General features: G+C 35.9%; 1 protein-coding gene and 1 pseudogene across 1 annotated transcript in view; one reads left to right on the top strand and one right to left on the bottom strand.

Moving 5' to 3' along the window:
• MALRD1 (MAM and LDL receptor class A domain containing 1) overlaps positions 1 to 18,279 on the top strand; it is an 807,963-nt gene that overhangs the window by 309,905 nt on the left and 479,779 nt on the right. The gene's annotated exons all lie outside the window — the stretch shown is intronic.
• On the bottom strand, positions 16,169 to 16,933 carry LOC118021519 (annotated as a pseudogene).

The raw sequence follows: 18,279 nt of genomic DNA, 5'->3' as shown, positions 1-18,279 counted from the left end.
TAATTAGAAAGTCAAAATCACCACATTAGAAAAAGCCCAAGTTCTACTTTGATTGCCATGTATTCACTAAAAATAAATTTAAACTGCACATCTCTTTTGTCAGATGAAATCCAGTTGGCAAGCAAAAACAAAAGAAATTTTAGTTCCTTTAACACTTATATAACAATTGTTAAATTTAGAATTACGGTAATAGGAAGACCTTAAGTCCTGTAATTTCCAATTTATTTGTCTTTCCTCATTCTGATTTGCAATATAAGCTCAAAACCTAGATTACAAAGTATAATATTTTTTTAGTGTTCTAAAGTAAAACCAATCTTACTCCATTGTAAGTCTCTTGCATTGCTTTCTTAGTTTAGCTGTACTTGATTTAGGATATTCCTAATGCAAAATAATTTTTTTCTGAAGATTGAATTGCATCTTTTTTTTTTTCTCTGAATTTGGAAATTTACATCTGCTGAGCTCCTTTGTTCCAAACATTGTATTAAAAGCTGAGGTGCCTGAGACAGAAAAGATACCTCTTTACCCTTAAAGGGCTCACAGTGTAATAGGAAAAATGGATTCGATGCCAGTTCTTACTGCCAGGCATGCAGTTGGTCTGTGTGATGTTATGATGAACTCATCCTGGACATGGGCAGGGCTGGTGATGCAGCCGAGACCAGCAAAAATGAAGCCATTATCATAATCTCTAAACTCAAAGGGACAAAGGAAGGAGACTAGGTTGCACAAATCTAGGAAAAGCTGGAGCTGTAGACGAGGCATTGCCCCAAAAGAGAAAAACCCTTAAAAGAACACAGCTCCCTACCAGAATCTTGGTGACGCAGAGAGCAAAGTAGTTGGGGTTGTGGAAATAAATACCCTGGATGATTTTTCCTCCCAACCTCCAAGTCTCCTGCTAGTGTCTTACATTAGCCGAATCGAACTGGAAGTCAGAAGCTCACAGATCCTGCTTTCATTGAGTAATTACCTAACCTTTGAAACTGAATTGAAAGTTAGCTCTCCTGGGAAACTTTCTCTGGTTCCTCTCCCTAGTCTGATTCAAATATTTCTTCTCTGGGTATTATTTCTATTACAGCGTATGTCCCAGAATACCATCCATATTAATTTACTTGTCTATCTCCTTCATGGTACTGTAAGCATCTCAAAGGAAAAGGCGTTGATGAATTTGACTGTTGTAGTCAATGCCTAGCATAGGGCTTATCTCATTTCAGGTGACTATGAGAAAGAAAGGATACCATCAGTGATGAAAAGACAACAAAAATGAAACATTTAATATTTGGACTGAAAGAGAAGAGTTCTTAAAAAAGAGAGCTGAAGGCAAAGCCAAACGAGATTGGTGACAATAATAAAATCTTGAGGATAAAATGAGTTTTCTTTTCTAAGCTGCTATAGATAGAATTGTAGTGCTTTTATGAATTATTTCCTTCTGTGTTATATTCTTAACTCATATGCACAAATATATTACTTTTATTCACTTTGGATATATTTTACATGAGATGTATGAAGTTTCTTGTAAAAAAAGAAAGAGAAAAATGTCTTGAGCTAGAATTTCTTTGGGGAAATCACTAGGTTTAAAATTAAATTTTCTCATATTCTCTTTAGAATAGAGATCTAAATTTCCTGCCAGGGATTACTTCTCAGTCTCTTTTAAATTAAATACAAAGTTTTCTAACCAAACACAGTCATACTGTTGGCTAGGATGTCATGAACTCAAAATAGAAAGCTTTTATTGAGTTAATTAGAAAATATAGATTTTAAAAATTATTTTTATTTTATTACTAAATTATTTTAAATTCTTAAATTCAGTACTTTAGCTTTTTATCAATAAAACTTCTGGAACATATACATATGAACACCCAGTAGTTCTTAGTCAATAGAATCAGCCTATTTCAAAGCCCTGTCTAAAATGAAAGAACATGATAAGCTTTTTAGGAGATGGAAATATCTGGTCCTACAATATCCTGTGCTAGACTTATTCAGTGTTCATGTTCAAATAAAAAAAGAATTCCCTTTTAACAGTACTTAACTGCTGTAGCTTGATACCATTTCCATTTCATTGATAGCGTTGCCTTAGTGTAGATTCCTATGGTAACATTCTGTACTCCTATTATTAGAAAAACAGAATCAGCCACCACATGCTGTGGTGGTGTTTGTTTACATTTTTAAATACTTCTTACATGATCTACATCTTTTACATATTCAGAATTTAGATTGGCCTTTTCATTACAGACCAGCGATGCTATAAATAACTGATAATGGCAATTGCTGATGAGGGATGCTGTAGAATAATGTAAAGGTCAAAGTATGATAATTTACTATCATCCTTAACAAAGTGTACAAGGCTTTAAAATACTGATACTGAACTCTGGTGGCCAAGCACAGGGAAGGAATGGCCCAATATGAATCCCCTCAAGTAGATGTGAATGTGAGGAGGTTAAGAACTAGAACCAAATTACCTCTCTCAGTGAATGTCTAAATCTGAGGGTCAGCTTTCTGTGGATAACACAGGGGAGTAGATCATTTTGTATACCATGGCTGTTACTTACCCATGCTCTATTACTAATTTAATCTCTGGTTAAGTATAACGCAGCTTTTTTAAGAAAACATGGTGCAAAAGTAGAAGTGTTTCACATCTCAAGGCAGCATAGCTTTTAACCTCTTGCAAGGTATTTGCAGTTGTGAATATTCAAATAAAGGAGTCATTTACATTTTGAGCATATGACACCTTTTTGTTTTCCAGACCCTAGTAATATTGAAGGAGTAAGAATCTGACTGGAAAACCTTGCTTCATTTGCATACATGTGATTGTCATTTACATCTGACAAGCCTATTACCTGCTAACAGACTTCTTGTACTTTCTTTTATCCCCCTACACTAGCAGGCTTATGCTGATTTTAGATTATAGACTAAGCAAAACTGCCTTTTACATGAAAGTATCTTCACACAGTTGTCTCTCTATTACAGATACCACTTTTTTGAGACAGAGTGCTATATTTCTGCTCCCTTCAGTTTCTCCTTTAACACTCAGTTCCTATATTCCTACAACTAAATTAACTGGCCAATAAATAGGCAAGGAGGCTTGAATATAGCTGTGCTTCTCAATCATTGTCATGTCATTGAACCTGTAGGAAACTATAATATAGTAATACTCTGGGTAAATTAGAGGGGAATTGAGGGGTATTTATATATATGATGTTTAAGATTAAAAAGTCTTTATGATTTTTTTATGTAATTATGGCAAGAGAAAGCAAAACATTGGAAGATATTAAATATTGGATTTCAATAGAGCTAATGATTTTTTAAAAAGATAAAAACCTGAATTTGTATCCTGCTAAAATAATTTTTAAAAATTTTCTTATTGTGGTAAAATATATATAACATGAAATTTTACATATATAATGTGTTCCTTGTTCTTTGACAACACTTATTTTTTATTTTTGATAATAGCCATTTTATGCATGTAAAGTGGTTTTATGGTTTTGATTTTGCATTTCTTTAAGGATAGTGACATTGACCATCTTTTTATGTGCTTATTGGTAATTTGCATGTCTATTCAAGTCCTTTGTCCATCTTGAATTGGGTTTTTATTTTTTTGTTGCTGAGTTGTAAGAGTTCCTTATATATTCTGGATTTTAATCTCTTACCAGAATATGATTTGCAAATATTTTTTTCAAATTCTGTGGGTTTACTTTTCATTTTGTTGGTAGGGTCCACTGATGCACAAAAGCTTTAATTTTGATGTAGTCCAATGTATTTATTTTTTGTTGTTGCTGTCTTTGCTTTTGGTGTCATCTCCAAGAAATTGTTTTCAAATGCAGATATGTGGTCTTTGCCTAGCTTTTCTCATGAGAGTTCTATAGCTCTTAGATTTAAGGCTTTGATTTAGTTTGAATTTATAAGTAAGGTAAATGTCCACTTTAGTTATTTTGCAGATGGATATCTAGTTTTCCCAGCCCCATTTATTGAAAAGACTGTCATTTCCCTATTGACTAGTCTTGATACTCTTGTCAAAATTTGACCACATAGATGAAGATATTTTTCTGTGCTCTTTATTCTATTCTATTGGTCTTTATGTCTGTCTTTATGACAGTGTTATACTGTTTTGGTTATTGTGGCTTACCACAGTATTTTGGTAAATTTTGATATCAAGAAGTAAGAGTCCTCCAACTTTGTTCTCCTTTTTCAAGATTGTTTTGGTTGTTCGGGGTCCCTTGAGAGTCACATGAATTTTAGGATGGATTTATTTATTTTTGTAAAAAAATTATTGGATTTTGGTAGCGATTGCATTGACTGTATAGATTCCTTCGGGAATTATTGACATTTTCACAATATTAAGTCTTCTGATAAATGAACAGGGATGTAATCTCATTAATTTGTTTTTAAATTCTTTCAGAAATATTTTGTAGTTTTTCAATGTACAGGTATTTTGCCTTTTTGGCTAAGTTTGTTACTAAATATTTTATCCTTCTTCATGTGATTATAAATTGAATAGTTTTTTTTTTTAATGCCTTTGTGGATTATTCAGCATTAGTGTGAAAACACAACTGGTTTTTGCATGCTGATTTGTATTCCACAATTTTGCTTAATTTCATTATTCTAAGAGGTTTGTTTTTGTGTGGAAGCATTCATGTTTCCTACATATAAGATTATATTGTCTGCAGAGGTTACTTTACTACTTTTTTTACAATTTGGATGTCTTTTATTTCTTTTCGTTGCCTAATTCCTCTGTTTAAGAACTTCTAGTAATATGTTAAATAGCAGTAGTGAAAGCAGTCCTCCTTGTTTTGTTCCTCTGAGGAAAAGCTTTCAGTCTCTCACCACCAAGTATGATGTTAACTGTGGGCTTTTCATATTTGGTCTTTATTATGTTAGGTAGTTTCCTTTTGTTCCTACCTTGTTGAGTGTTTTTATCATGAAAGGGCACTGGGTTTTTTTCAAGTGCTTTTTCTGCATCAGTTGAGATGATTATATGGTTATTTTCCTTCATTCTGTTAATGAGGTGGGTTACACTGATTTTTGTATGTTAAACCATCCTTGCATTATAGGAATAAACCCCACTAGGTCATGGTGTACAGATTTTTCTTTCCTGCCGAATTCTGCTTGCTAGTATTTTGAATGAGCATTTTTACATCTTTATCAGGGATATTGATCTGTAGGTTTTTTTTTTTATATATATACTTTGTGTTTATCTTTGCTATCAGGGAAATACTGGCCTCAAAGAGTGAGTTAGGATGTGTTCTCTTCAATTTTTTGAAAGAGTTTGTTGGCATATTTACTTACAGTCCCTTTCCTGTGTTTTATATTTCCTGTGATATATATATATATATTTTTTGGTTGAAAATTGAGCATTTGAAGAAACAGCCATCTCTCTGAATCTTTACAGAATTATAAGCATATCAAAACAATGTTGTTACTTTTGCTTTGTTCTGTTTTATTTCTTTAGCAGGATTAAGAGAAAAAAAGAGTCCACACACATATATACATTGCATGTATAATTTAATATATATAAGTAAGCTATATAAAATTGTGTGTATATGTATATAATTTTTAAAAACATATTTATTATTTTAATCCATCTGAATTCCTAGCTTGTGTTATTTCTTCAGGTTTTCTGAAGATAATCCTTTAGAATTTTTTTTTTTTTTTTTTTTTTTTAGCATTTCTTGTAGTAAAGTCTGCTGGCAAATGATTCTCCCTCTTTTTTCAATTTAAAAGTTTCTTTATTTCCCTTTTGGTTTTGAAAGACAGCTTCATTGAGTATAGAATTTTTTGTTTATTTTTATTGAACACTTTGAACAGAAATTTCAACATCTTCAGTCATTTCAGCTATCTATTTTTATTCATATTGATGTTTGTCTTTATTAAATCAATCATTTTTCTTTGCTTACCAGATTTTATCTTTGGCTTACACATCTCTTATTAAGCTTCCTAGATCCTTATATTGTTTTCTACCAAACTTTGGGTTTTCAGTCATTTATTTTTTTGAATATTTTATCTTTCCTTTTCTTCTGGGATTCCATTTATATCCATATTGGACTGTTTCATATTGTGTTACAAGTTTCTAATTTGGTAAGTTTTTTCAGCCATTTATCTTTGTGATTCTTGAGTTGATAATGTTACTGATGTATTTTCATGTTTATTCATTCCTTTTTGGTGATATCCAAACTATTGTTGAGCCCATGTAGCATCTTATTTTCAAATTTTGATTATTGTATGTTTCAGTCTCTGAATTACTGTTTGGTTATTTATTTTAGAGTTCCCATTTTACTCTTGAGATTATCCATCTGTACATTCCTTGATACCATAATGTTCTTCAATTTGTTGAATAATTTTCCTTTAGTTCATTGCCTGTATCTATGATAGGTGCCATAAAATCCTGGTCTAATACATCCAACATCTTGACCCACTTGAAGTAATTTTCTATTGGTTATTTTTTAGTCCATAATAATCACACTGCATTTTTTCTGCATGTCTAGCAATTTTTGATTGAAAACTGTATATTACTGATAAAACATTTTAGTGATTCTGGATTCTGTCATGTTCATGTGAAGATTTTTGTTTCTTCTTTTAATAAGTGGTTAATTTACCTGGTTTCCAACTGTAAACTTTATCTCTTACACCATATGCAACTACTCCTATCTCTGCTCTGTTTTTACGTCTTTCCACTGTTGCCTTTTTGTGCATTCCTTCTCTATTTATCTGTGCTCTGTCAGTTTCAGGCGCTCTGTTCTGAAACTTCAAGTCCACAAGGACTTAGGGCTTTGGGCCTGCTGCTGTTTGAATTACACATGGTTAAAAATTTTACTTTTAGGAAAAACCACAACTTTGAAGATTGGGTCCACATAGCTCTAGTTTTTGAGCATCGTGTTTTCTCTGATCTCTACCTGCATTTTGCCATACTTCCTGTTGTCTCCTCTATACCTATGTAGCTTTGCTGTTAGGCTTTCTAGGATTTCTCCTTTAAAATTTCTTCCGAATTCTGATCCCTGCTTCCTTTCACCAGTAAGGCTATAACTGTGTCATTTTCTGCAAGCATAGCCAAACGGTAAGGGAGATTGTCAGTTTTCTCAGATCAAAAAGCCACAAACTCACTGTTGTTATGACTCTGTGTTGCAGGTTTGTGTATGTATTATGCTTTCCTCTGATTGTTTCTGCTTTGGAAATTTCTCAGTTTCTATTTTTGAATTAACTTTATATATTTTACACAATACTTACGATTATGATCTTTGGGGAGAGGAAAGACAGAACCATTTCAATTGCTTCTACTACTGGGATTTCATGGATATGGCATTCCAAAATAAGTTTTGGCTGTACCTTTTTTTTCCCCCAACGTGGGGCTTTTTTTTTTTTTTTGTCATGTATTTCAAGTAAATACTTATTTTATTTTATTATGTTATGTTAATCACCATACATTACATCATTACTTTTTGATGTAGTGTTCCATGATTCATTGTTTGTGTATAACACACAGTACTCCATTCGGTACGTGCCCTCTTTAATACCCATCACCAGGCTAACCCATCCCCCCTCCTTCCTCCCCTCTAGAACCTTCACTTTGTTTCTCACAGTCCATAGTCTCTCATGGCTCGCCTCGCCCTCCAATTTCCGCCCCTTCATTTTTCCCTTCCAGCTAGCATCTTTTTTTTTTTTTTTTTACCATATAATGTATTATTTGTCTCAGAGGTACACGTCTGTGATTCAACAGTCTTACAAAATTCACAGCGCTCACCATAGCACATACACTCCCCAATGTCTATCACCCAGCCACTCCATCCCTCCCACTCCCCACCACTCCAGCGACCCTCAGTTTGTTTCCTGAGATTAAGATTCCTCATATCAGTGAGGTCATATGATACATGTCTTTCTCTGATTGACTTATTTCACTCAGCATAACACCCTCCAGTTCCATCCACGTCATTGCAAATAGCAATATTTCATTCCTTTAGATGGCTGCATAATATTCCGTTGTATATATATACACCACCTCTTCTTTATCCATTCATCTATCGATGGACATCTTGGCTCTTTCCATAGTTTGGCTATTGTGGACACTGCTGCTATAAACATCAGGGTGAACGTACCCCTTCGGATCCCTACCTTTGTATCTTTGGGGTAAATACCCAGTAGTGCAATTGTTGGGTCGTAGGGTAGCTCTGTCTTCAACTTTTTGAGAAACCTCCATACTGTTTTCCAGAGTGGCTGCACCAGCTTGCATTCCCACCAAGAGTGTAGGAGGGTTCCCCTTTCTCTGCAACCTGCCAACATCTGTCATTTCCTGATTGTTAGTTTTATCCCTTCTGACTGGTGTGAGGTGGCATCTCATTGAGGTTTTGTTTGGATTTCCCTGATGCCGAGCGATGTTGAGCACTTTTTCATGTGTCTGTTGGCCATTTGGCTGTCTTCTTTGGAAAAATGTCTGTTCCTGTCTTCTGCCCATTTCTTGATTGGATTCTTTGTTCTTTGGGTGTTGAGTTTAATAAGTTCTTTATAGATTCTGGATAGTAGCCCTTTATCTGATATGTCATTTGCAAATATCTTCTCCTATTCTGTCGGTTGTCTTTTGGTTTTGTTGACTGTTTCTTTTGCTGTGCAAAAGCTTTTTATATTGATGAGCTCCCAATAGTTCATTTTTGCCCTTGCTTCCCTTGCCTTTGGCAATGTTTCTAGGAAGAAGTTGCTGTGGCTGAGGTCGAAGAGGTTGCTGCCTGTGTTCTCCTTTAGGATTTTGATGGACTCCTGTCTCACATGGAGGTCTTTCAACCATTTGGAGTCTATTTTTGTGTGTGGTGTAAGGAAATGGTCCAGTTTCATTCTTCTGCATGTGGCTGGCCAATTTTTCCAACACCATTTGTTGAAGAGACTGTCTTTTCTCCATTGGACATTCTTTCCTGCTTTGTCGAAGATGAGTTGACCATAGAGTTGAGGGTCCATTTCTGGGCTCTCTATTCTGTTCCATTGATCAATGTGTTGTTTTTGTGCCAGTACCATACTGTCTTGATGATGACAGCTTTGTAATAGAGCTTGAAGTCCGGAATTGTGATGCCGCCAGCTTTGCTTTTCTTTTTCAACATTCCTCTGGCTACTTGGGGTCTTTTCTGGTTCCATACAAATTTTAGGATTATTTGTTCCATTTCTTTGAAAAAAGTGGATGGTATTTTGATAAGGATTGCATTGAATGTGTAGATTGCTCTAGGTAGCATTGACATCTTCACAATATTTGTCCTTCCAATCCATGAGCATGGAACATTTTTCCATTTCTTTGTGTCTTCCTCAATTTCTTTCATGAGTATTTTCTAGTTTTCTGAGTACAGATCCTTTGCCTCTTTGGTTAGATTTATTCCTAGGTATCTTATGCTTCTGGGTGCAATTGTAAATGGGATCGACTCCTTAATTTCTCTTTCTTCTGTCTTGTTGTTGGTGTATAGGAATGCCACTGATTTCTGTGCATTGATTTTATATCCTGCCACTTGACTGAATTCCTGTATGAGTTCTAGCAGTTTTGGGGTGGAGTCTTTGGGGTTTTCCACATAAAGTATCATATCATCTGCAAAGAGTGAGAGTTTGACTTCTTCCTTGCTGATTTGGATGCCTTTTATTTCTTTTTGTTGTCTGATTGCTGTGGCTAGGACTTCTAGTACTATGTTGAATAGCAGTGGTGATAGTGGACATCCCTGCCGTGTTCCTGACCTTAGGAGGAAAGCTCTCAGTTTTTCCCCATTGAGAATGATATTCATTGTGGGTTTTTCATAGATGGCTTTTATGATATTGAGGTATGTACCCTCGATCCCTATACTCTGAAGAGTTTTGATCAAGAAAGGATGCTGTACTTTGTCAAATGCTTTTTCTGAAACCATTGAGAGGATCGTATGATTCTTGTTCTTTTCTTTTGTTAATGTATTGTATCACATTGATTGATTTGCGGATGTTGAACCAACCTTGCAGCCCAGGTATAAATCCCACTTGGTCGTGGTGAATAATCCTTTTAATGTACTGTTGGATCCTATTGGCTAGTATTTTGGTGAGAATTTTTGCATCCATGTTCATCAGGGTTATTGGTCTGTAATTTGCCTTTTTGATGGGGTCTTTGTCTGGTTTTGGAATCAAGGTAATGGTGGCCTCATAAAATGAGTTTGGAAGTTTTCCTTCCATTTCTAGTTTTTGGAACAGTTTCAGAAGAATAGGTATTAATTCTTCTTGAAATGTTTGGTAGAATTCCCCTGGGAAGCCGACTGGCCCTGGGCTTTTGTTTTTTGGGGGATTTTTGATGACTGCTTCAATTTCCTTAGTGGTTATAGGTCTGTTCAGCTTTTCTTTTTCTGCCTGGTTCAGTTTTGGTAGTTGATAAATCTCTAGGAATGCATCCATTTCTTCCAGGTTATCTAATTTGCTGGCATAGAGTTTCTCATAATATGTTCTTATCATTGTTTGTATTTCTTTGGTGTTGGTTGTGATCTCTCCTCTTTCATTCATGATTTTGTTGATTTAGGTCATTTCTCTTTTCTTTTTGATAAGTCTGGCCAGGGGTTTATCAATCTTGTTAATTCTTTCAAAGAACCAGCTCCTAGTTTCATGGATCTGTTCTACTGTTCTTTTGGATTCTATTTCATTGATTTCTGTTCTGATCTTTATTATTTCTCTTCTCCTGCTGGGTTTAGGCTTTATTTGCTGTTCTTTCTCCAGCTCCTTTAGGTGTAGGGTTAGGTTGTGTACTTGAGACCTTTCTTGTTTCTTGAGGAAGGCTTGTATTGCTATATACTTTCCTCTTAGGACTGCCTTTGCTGCATCCCAAAGATTTTGAACAGTTGTGTTTTCATTTTCATTGGTTTCCATGAATTTTTTTAATTCTTCTTTAATTTCCTGGTTGACCCATTCATTCTTCAGTAGGATGCTCTTTAGCCTCCATGTATTTGAGTTCTTTCCAACTTTCCTCTTGTTATTGAGTTCTACTTTCAGAGCATTGTGGTCCAAAAATAGGCAGGGAATGATCCCAATCTTTTGGTACCAGTTGAGACCTGATTTGTGACCCAGGATGTGATCTATTCTGGAGAATGTTCCATGGGCACTAGAGAAGAATGTATATTCTGTTGCTTTGGGATGGAATGTTCTGAATAGATCTGTGAAGTCCATTTGGTCCAGTGTGTCATTTAAAGTCTTTATTTCCTTGTTGATCTTTTGCTTAGATGATCTGTCCATTTCAGTGAGGGGGGTGTTAAAGTCCCCCATTATTATTGTATTGTTGTCAATATGTTTCTTTGCTTTTGTTATTAATTGCCTTATATAATTGGTTGCTCCCATGTTAGCGGCATAGGTATTTACAATTGTTAGATCTTCTTGTTGGATAGATCCTTTAAGTAGGGTATCGTGTCCTTCCTCATTTCTTATTATAGTCTTTGGTTTAAAATCTAATTTGTCTGATATAAGGATTGCGACCCCAGCTTTCTTTTGGTGTCCTTTAGCATGGTAAATGGTTTTCCACCCCCTCACTTTCAATCTGGGGGTGTCTTTGGGTCTAAAATGAGTCTCTTGCAGACAGCATATAGATGGGTCTTGTTTCTTTATCCAATCTGATACCCTGTGTCTTTTGATTGGGGCATTAGGCCATTTACATTCAGGGTAACTATTGAAAGATATGAATTTAGTGACATTGTATTGCCTGTAAGGTGACTGTTACCGTATATTGTCTGTGTTCCTTTCTGGTCTATGTTGCTTTTAGGCTCTCTCTTTGCTTAGAGGACCCCTTTCAATATTTCTTGTAGGGCTGTGTTTGCAAATTCCTTTGGTTTTTGTTTGTCCTGGAAGCTTTTTATCTCTCCTTCTATTTTCAATGATAGCCTAGCTGCATATTGTATTCTTGGCTGTATATTTTTCTCATTTAGTGTCCTGAATATATCATGCCAGTCCTTTCTGGCCTGCCAGGTCTCTGTGGATAGGTCTGTTGCCAATCTAATGTTTCTACCATTGTAGGTTACAGATCTCTTGTCCTGAGCTGCTTTCAGGATTTTCTCTTTGTCTCTGAGATTCGTAAGTTTTACTATTAGATATTGGGGTGTTGACCTATTTTTATTGATTTTGAGGGGGGTTCTCTGTGCTTCCTGGATTTTGATGCCTGTTTCCTTCCCCAAATTAGGGAAGTTCTCTGCTACAATTTGCTCCAATATACCTTCTGCCCCTCTCTCTCTTTCTTCTTCTTCTAGGATCCCAATTATTCCAATACTGTTTCGTCTTATGGTATCACTTTTCTCTCATATTCTGTCCTCATGATCCAGTAGTCATTTCTCTCTCTTTTTCTCAGCTTCTTTTTTTCAATCATTTGGTCTTCTGCATCACTAATTCTCTCTTTTGCTTCATTTATCCTAGCAGTTTGCGCCTCCATTTTTGTGTGCACCTCATTAATAGCCTTTTTGATTTCGACTTGGTTAGATTTTAGTTCTTTTATTTTTCCAGAAAGGTTTCTCTGATATCTTCCATGCTTTTTTCAAGCCCAGGTAGTATCTTTAAAATCGTCATTCTGAACTCTAGTTCTGATATCTTACTAATGTCCATATTGATTAGGTGCCTGGCAGTCGGTACTGCCTCTTGTTCTTTTTGTTGAGGTGATTTTTTCCATCTTGTCATTTTGTCCAGATGAATGAGAGAACAAAATGCTAACAGGATAACAACCCCAGAAAAATATACACTAAATAAATCAGAAGAGACCTGAAACCGGGGGAAATGAAAGGGAAAGAAAGAAAAAAGAAAAAAAGAAAAAGAATAAGATAAAACAAACAAACAAACAAAATAGAATATGATCAAATTTGATCAGGCTGGTGCATAGGTCAGTGCCACACACTGGATTATGGGCGTATTTTGGTCTGTTAGATGAAAGTGCCTCCTAAAATTAAAAAAAAAAAAAGCTTATATATGTACAAAAATAAGGGTAATTATGATGAAGGGATGGAATATGACTGTAAAGATGAAAATTATAAAAGATTTTGTAAAAGGAATTAATAAGTTGGTTGAAAAAGTAGAGGATTTAATTAAAAAAAAGAATGTGTTGAGGCAGGAGACTAGAACAAAACTATACACTAGAGTTTCAGGATATATTTTGGTCTGTTAGAAGAAACCGTATCCCAAAATTTTAAAGAGAGAACAACATATATATATATATATATATATCAAAAATAAGGTTAACTGCTATGAAGGGATAGAATATGACTCTAAAAATGGAAAATAAAAAAGATTTTTTTAAAAAAAGGATTGATAAGATGTTGGTTGAAAAAGGGAAAAAGAAAAAATTAAAAAAAAATTAAAAAAATTAACTTTGAAAGACTAAAGAATCATGGGAAAAAATCCATGAATTCTATATGCTGTGTTCCCCTAGTGCTGGAGTTCTGCCCTTCTCATTGATTGGTAAACTTGATCTTGCCTGGGTGTTCTTGCTGATCTTCTGGGGGAGGGGCCTGTTGCCATGGTTCTCAGATGTCTTTGCCAGAGGTGGAATTGCCCTGACCTTGCCAGGTCTGGGCTAAGTAATCTGTTTGGGTTTCCTCTTGGGAGCTTTTGTTCCCTGCAAGGTTTCTGGACAGCCTTGGAGGATGAGAGTGAAAATGGCAGCCTCCCAATCTCTGCCTGGGAGGAGCTGAGAACTCAGGGCCTCACTCCTCAGTGAGCCCCCAGAGAAAAGTAGTCAACCAGTCCCGCCTCCTTGGTCTCTGGCTGCTCTCCGTGCTCACCTGGCCCATGACCGAGCATTTCTATCTCTGGCATACGACCCCGTTTGGAGTCTCCAAATGCAGTAGATCCCTGCGGTGCCCTCCCACATCACTCCTCCTGGGAGAGGAAGGGGAGTCTCCCCGGATCTGCCACTTGTTGGGTCCCTACTAGAAGAGCAGTGGCCTGACTGAGCCACCGATCATGGTTTATGTCAACCCCGAGCTGAGAGCCCAGTCCTCAGCTCCGTCTCTGCAGCTGGTCCCCACTCTGAGACTTGGGAGCTCTGCCACACTCAGGCACCCCCGGTCTTTCTGTGACCCCAAGGGTCCTGAGACCACACTGTCCCAGTGAGAGTTCCACCCCCTGCTTAGCCACTGGAGTGTCGTCCCTCAGCGGAGCTGACTTCTCAAAGTTCCGATTTTGTGCTCTTTGGCTCTATCACTTGCCAGTAGGGGCTGACGGAGGCTCCCTCCCCCAGCCATCTATCTTCCCGATTATCGCCTTGGATTCACTTCTCTGCACGTCCTACCTTCCAAAAAGTGGTCGCTTTTCTGTTCAGAGTGTTGCTGCTATTCTTTTCTTCGATCTCCTGTTGAGTTTGTAGGTGTTCAGAATGGTTTGATTCCTATCTAGCTGAATTCCTGGGACCAGAGGAAATTTAGGTCTCCTAGTCCTCCACCATCTTGCTCCTACCTCCGTTTGGCTGTATCTTATATTGTTTTATGCTTACCGTGAATTTCATAATCATATAATTTTATAAGTCCATTTTATAAATTTGGAGAAAATCATGACTCTAGTGAGAAGAATCCAATTTGCTAGTTGTATTATATGGAACTTTCAAAAGTCCAATGAAGTTACAAGTAAAGTTTTGAATAAATAGCCTTATAGATCAGTGCTGGAATGATTGAATTTTTTAAAAATCCGTTCAGTCTTAATAAATAAATGTATTTACTACAAACATGCCTGGCTCTTATCATTTCAGGAAATATTAAGAATTCTCTTTTAGTTATTTTTGCTTGACATTGAAATCAATAAACTAATGGCTATATCATTCGTATAACATATTGAAATTTTTTAATTTTCAAGGAATTTTGTGTCTTCTCCCCACTTCTATTTGTAATGCATCTGTGATATATCAAGCCCTGCTTTGTATAAGCCTCTGCATTTATAGATTCTTCCCTTTTGTGCAAGATGAACCCTGCTTCATTCTCTAGAATTGATGCTATTGTATTTGTTACAATTGATGGACTTAAATGACATACAAAATACCCATATTTTACATTATAATTCACTCTTGGTGGTATACATTCTGTAGATGTGGACAAATGTATAATGGCATCTATTCACCATTAGTAGAGAGTACCTTCATTGTCCTAAAAATCCTCTGCTCGGCCTATTCATTCTTCCCTTCTCTCCACCAAAGCCTTGGCAATTACTAACCTTATACTGTCTCCATAGTTTTGCCTTTTCTGGAATGTCATATAGTTGGAATCGTACATTATGTAGCTTTTCAAATTGACTTCTTTCAGTTAATAATATGCACTTAAGTTTCCTCCTTGTCTTTTCATGGCTTGATAGTTCATTTCTTTTTAGTGCTGAATAATAATGCATAGTTCAGTGTACCAAAGTTTATTCGCCTACAGAAGGACATTTGGTTGCTCCCAAATTTTGGCAATTGTGAATAAAGTTGCTGTAAACATCCATGTGCCGGTTTTTGTCTGGACATTAATCTCCTTTGGCTAAATACCAAGGAGCATAATTTCTTGATCATATGAATAAGAATGTGTTCAGTTTTGTAAGAAACTACCAAACAGTCTTTTAAACTGGCTGTGAAGTTTTGCATTCCCACCATTAATGTGTGAGAATTCCTGTTACTCTACATCCTTGCCAGCATTTGGTGGTGTTAGTTTCTGGATTTTGGCTATTTTAATAGGCATATAGTAACATCTCGTTTTATTTATTTATTTTAAAGATTTTATTTATTTTTAGAAAGAGAGAAAGAGCGCACAAGCAGGGGGATCGGCAGGCTGAGGGAGAAACAGGCTCCCCACTGAGCAAGGAGTCTAATGCGGGACTTGATCCCAGGACCCTGGGATCATGATCTGAGCCGAAGGCAGATGCTTAACCAACTGAGCCACCCAGGAGTCCCAACATCTCGTTTTAATTTGCATTTCCCTGAGGACATATGTATGGAGCATGTTTTCATATGCTTATTTTTTGCCACCTGTATATTTTCTTTGGTGAGGTGTCTGTTCAGGTGCTTGGCTCATTTCTTTTTTCTTCTTCTTCTTCCTTTCTCTCTCTCTCTTTTTAAACTGGGCTATTTTAATGCTTGTTACAATAGGATAAATAGTTCTCTTGATGACTGTAGATACGTTAGGCTGTTTAGTGGTATTCAGAACCACCACGGTAATGGTAGTTTTCCTGATTCGTGTGTAGTCCTCAGTAATTATAAGGAGTTATTTGTTTGAACCTACTGTCAAAGCAGCAAGACTGCATTTAAACATCCATTGTTTTCAAGATTGTTGGTAACCTGGGCATATTTTCCCCAAATAACCTTGCCTTCTTGTGTCACAAAGCCCAACTCACTCACATTCACCTCAGTGACAGTATCTTTGGTAGTAACACCCGAAGTTGTATATAGTTGGGATGAGGGACTCTTTTTTACACCAACTATTGGCAGGCAAAAGGTGGCTTTCAATTCAGGCTGTTACATGGGCCTTTTTGACTTGTAAGCCCATTGGCCTAATGAATCTCTCATATTTGGATGTTTTTCGAGTTAAGCCATCTCCAACAAAGCAGACATTCATAATCATCTTCTTCCATGCTTTCTTCTTTCTCTTCCCTGTTCTAATAACTTCTAATATTTCTGTTTCTCCCTGGGCTCAAACTTTGGGCAATGGGACTTCTCATTTTCCCGCTGTCTCTTTTCGTTTTTGTTTAATCTTATTGGAAAGTACTTTAGCTCTGGACTGTTCCTCCCTGTCCAGTTGATATGCAGGTGCTGCTCCTTGTGGAGACTTTTCATCTTTCTTTTGTTTGGTGTTTGTCTTTTCATGCATCTTGAGTCTTTTTTTTTTGTATTTTCCCAGCATGGTGATGTTTATGGTAGAGCTTAGCTTTCATTTTTTTTTGTTTGCCTTCTTTGAGCCTCTCAACCTTCCTTCTTTCTCTTTTTCTCATGGTAATCCATACAATAGCCATAGCGCTTCTAGAGAAACTCAAAATAATTATTTTGTGGCATGGCGACTGCCACGAGGCCACTGGATGCAGTTGCTGGGAAGCAAAGAGGCTCTCCATTTTCAGGTCTTACAGACCCCCACAAGCTTCCTGCACACAACCCACAATGGACAGACAGTTCTAAAACCTGGCCCATTTCTTAATCAGGTTATTTGTTTTCTTATTGTTGAGTATTAAGAATTTTTTTATGTTTTGTTTAACAGTCCTTATTAGATGTGAATGTTCCATGTGAGCTTGAAAAGAATGTATACTTTGAGGTTACTGGATAAAGTAGTCTGTCAACGTCAATTATATTCTTCTGATTAATGATGTTGAGTTCACCTTTGTCCTTACTGATCTTTTGCCTGTGAAATGTGTCCATTTCTGATAGAGGGGTGTTGAAGTCCTTAACTATGATAATGAATTCATCTGTTTTTGTTTTTGTTTTTTGCTTTTATTTTCTATTCTGTTTTTGCCTCACATAGTTTGATACTTTTGTAAAGCTCATATACATTAAGGATTATTATGTCTTCTTGGACTTTTGACCTCTTTATCATTATGTAATACCATTCTTTATCCCTGATAACTTCCTTTGCCTTGGAACCTGGAACAAATTTGTCTGAAACAAATAGAACTTTCATTCACAATAACATGTGAATAAATTCTTTCATTAGTAATAGTCATTTCTGATAAAATAAAATTTTAAAAATTATTTTTAAATTCTCAAAAATTTAAATTACTCTAATTTGTTTTGAAATCTAGGTCAAAAATTTTTATTAGAAGGTATTATTTTATTTAGTGATTCTCCAAAACAATTTGTCAGTTGTTTTGTTTGTTTTATTCATTCACTTGACAAATATTTAATTGAGGACTTATCATATGCCAGACATTTTTTTTTGGTCAAATACATTAAGGATATATGAGTTATTAAAAAAAAAGGCCTAATGGACAACTGATGACAGAACTTCTAAAGAATTATTTATATCAAATCTGTGTGTATGTTTGTGTGTAAATGGTACCCTGGAATTGCTCATTGAGTTTCTCAAATATATTTGACTAAGAATTCCAACCCATACCTCTCTCAGCCAACTTTTTCTCTTTTTTTACTAGAATATAGTGCCTGTGTTCTACACAGTATGTAATAGAAAATGAGGTGTTATAAAAACAAGTGTTAAGAAATTCTTTAATCTTATAGTTATTTTCAACAGAGTGTTCATTTTGGGAAGAAGAATTAAGCTTGAATGTCTGTTTTTCTAAGTATTCCTTTTGGATTAGCATCTTGAATTGGCAACGTGGAATTGTAGATACTATTTTAGCTGTTAGTGTAAGTGGTTTTGAGCATTGGGTCTCAAAACTTAGCATGCGCCAGAT

Source organism: Mirounga leonina, unplaced genomic scaffold (assembly GCF_011800145.1).
Source record: "Mirounga leonina isolate KUSES-001 unplaced genomic scaffold, KU_Mleo_1.0 Mir_175, whole genome shotgun sequence".
Classification (NCBI taxonomy): domain Eukaryota; kingdom Metazoa; phylum Chordata; class Mammalia; order Carnivora; family Phocidae; genus Mirounga; species Mirounga leonina.
This window is presented reverse-complemented; position numbering and strand designations above follow the sequence as displayed.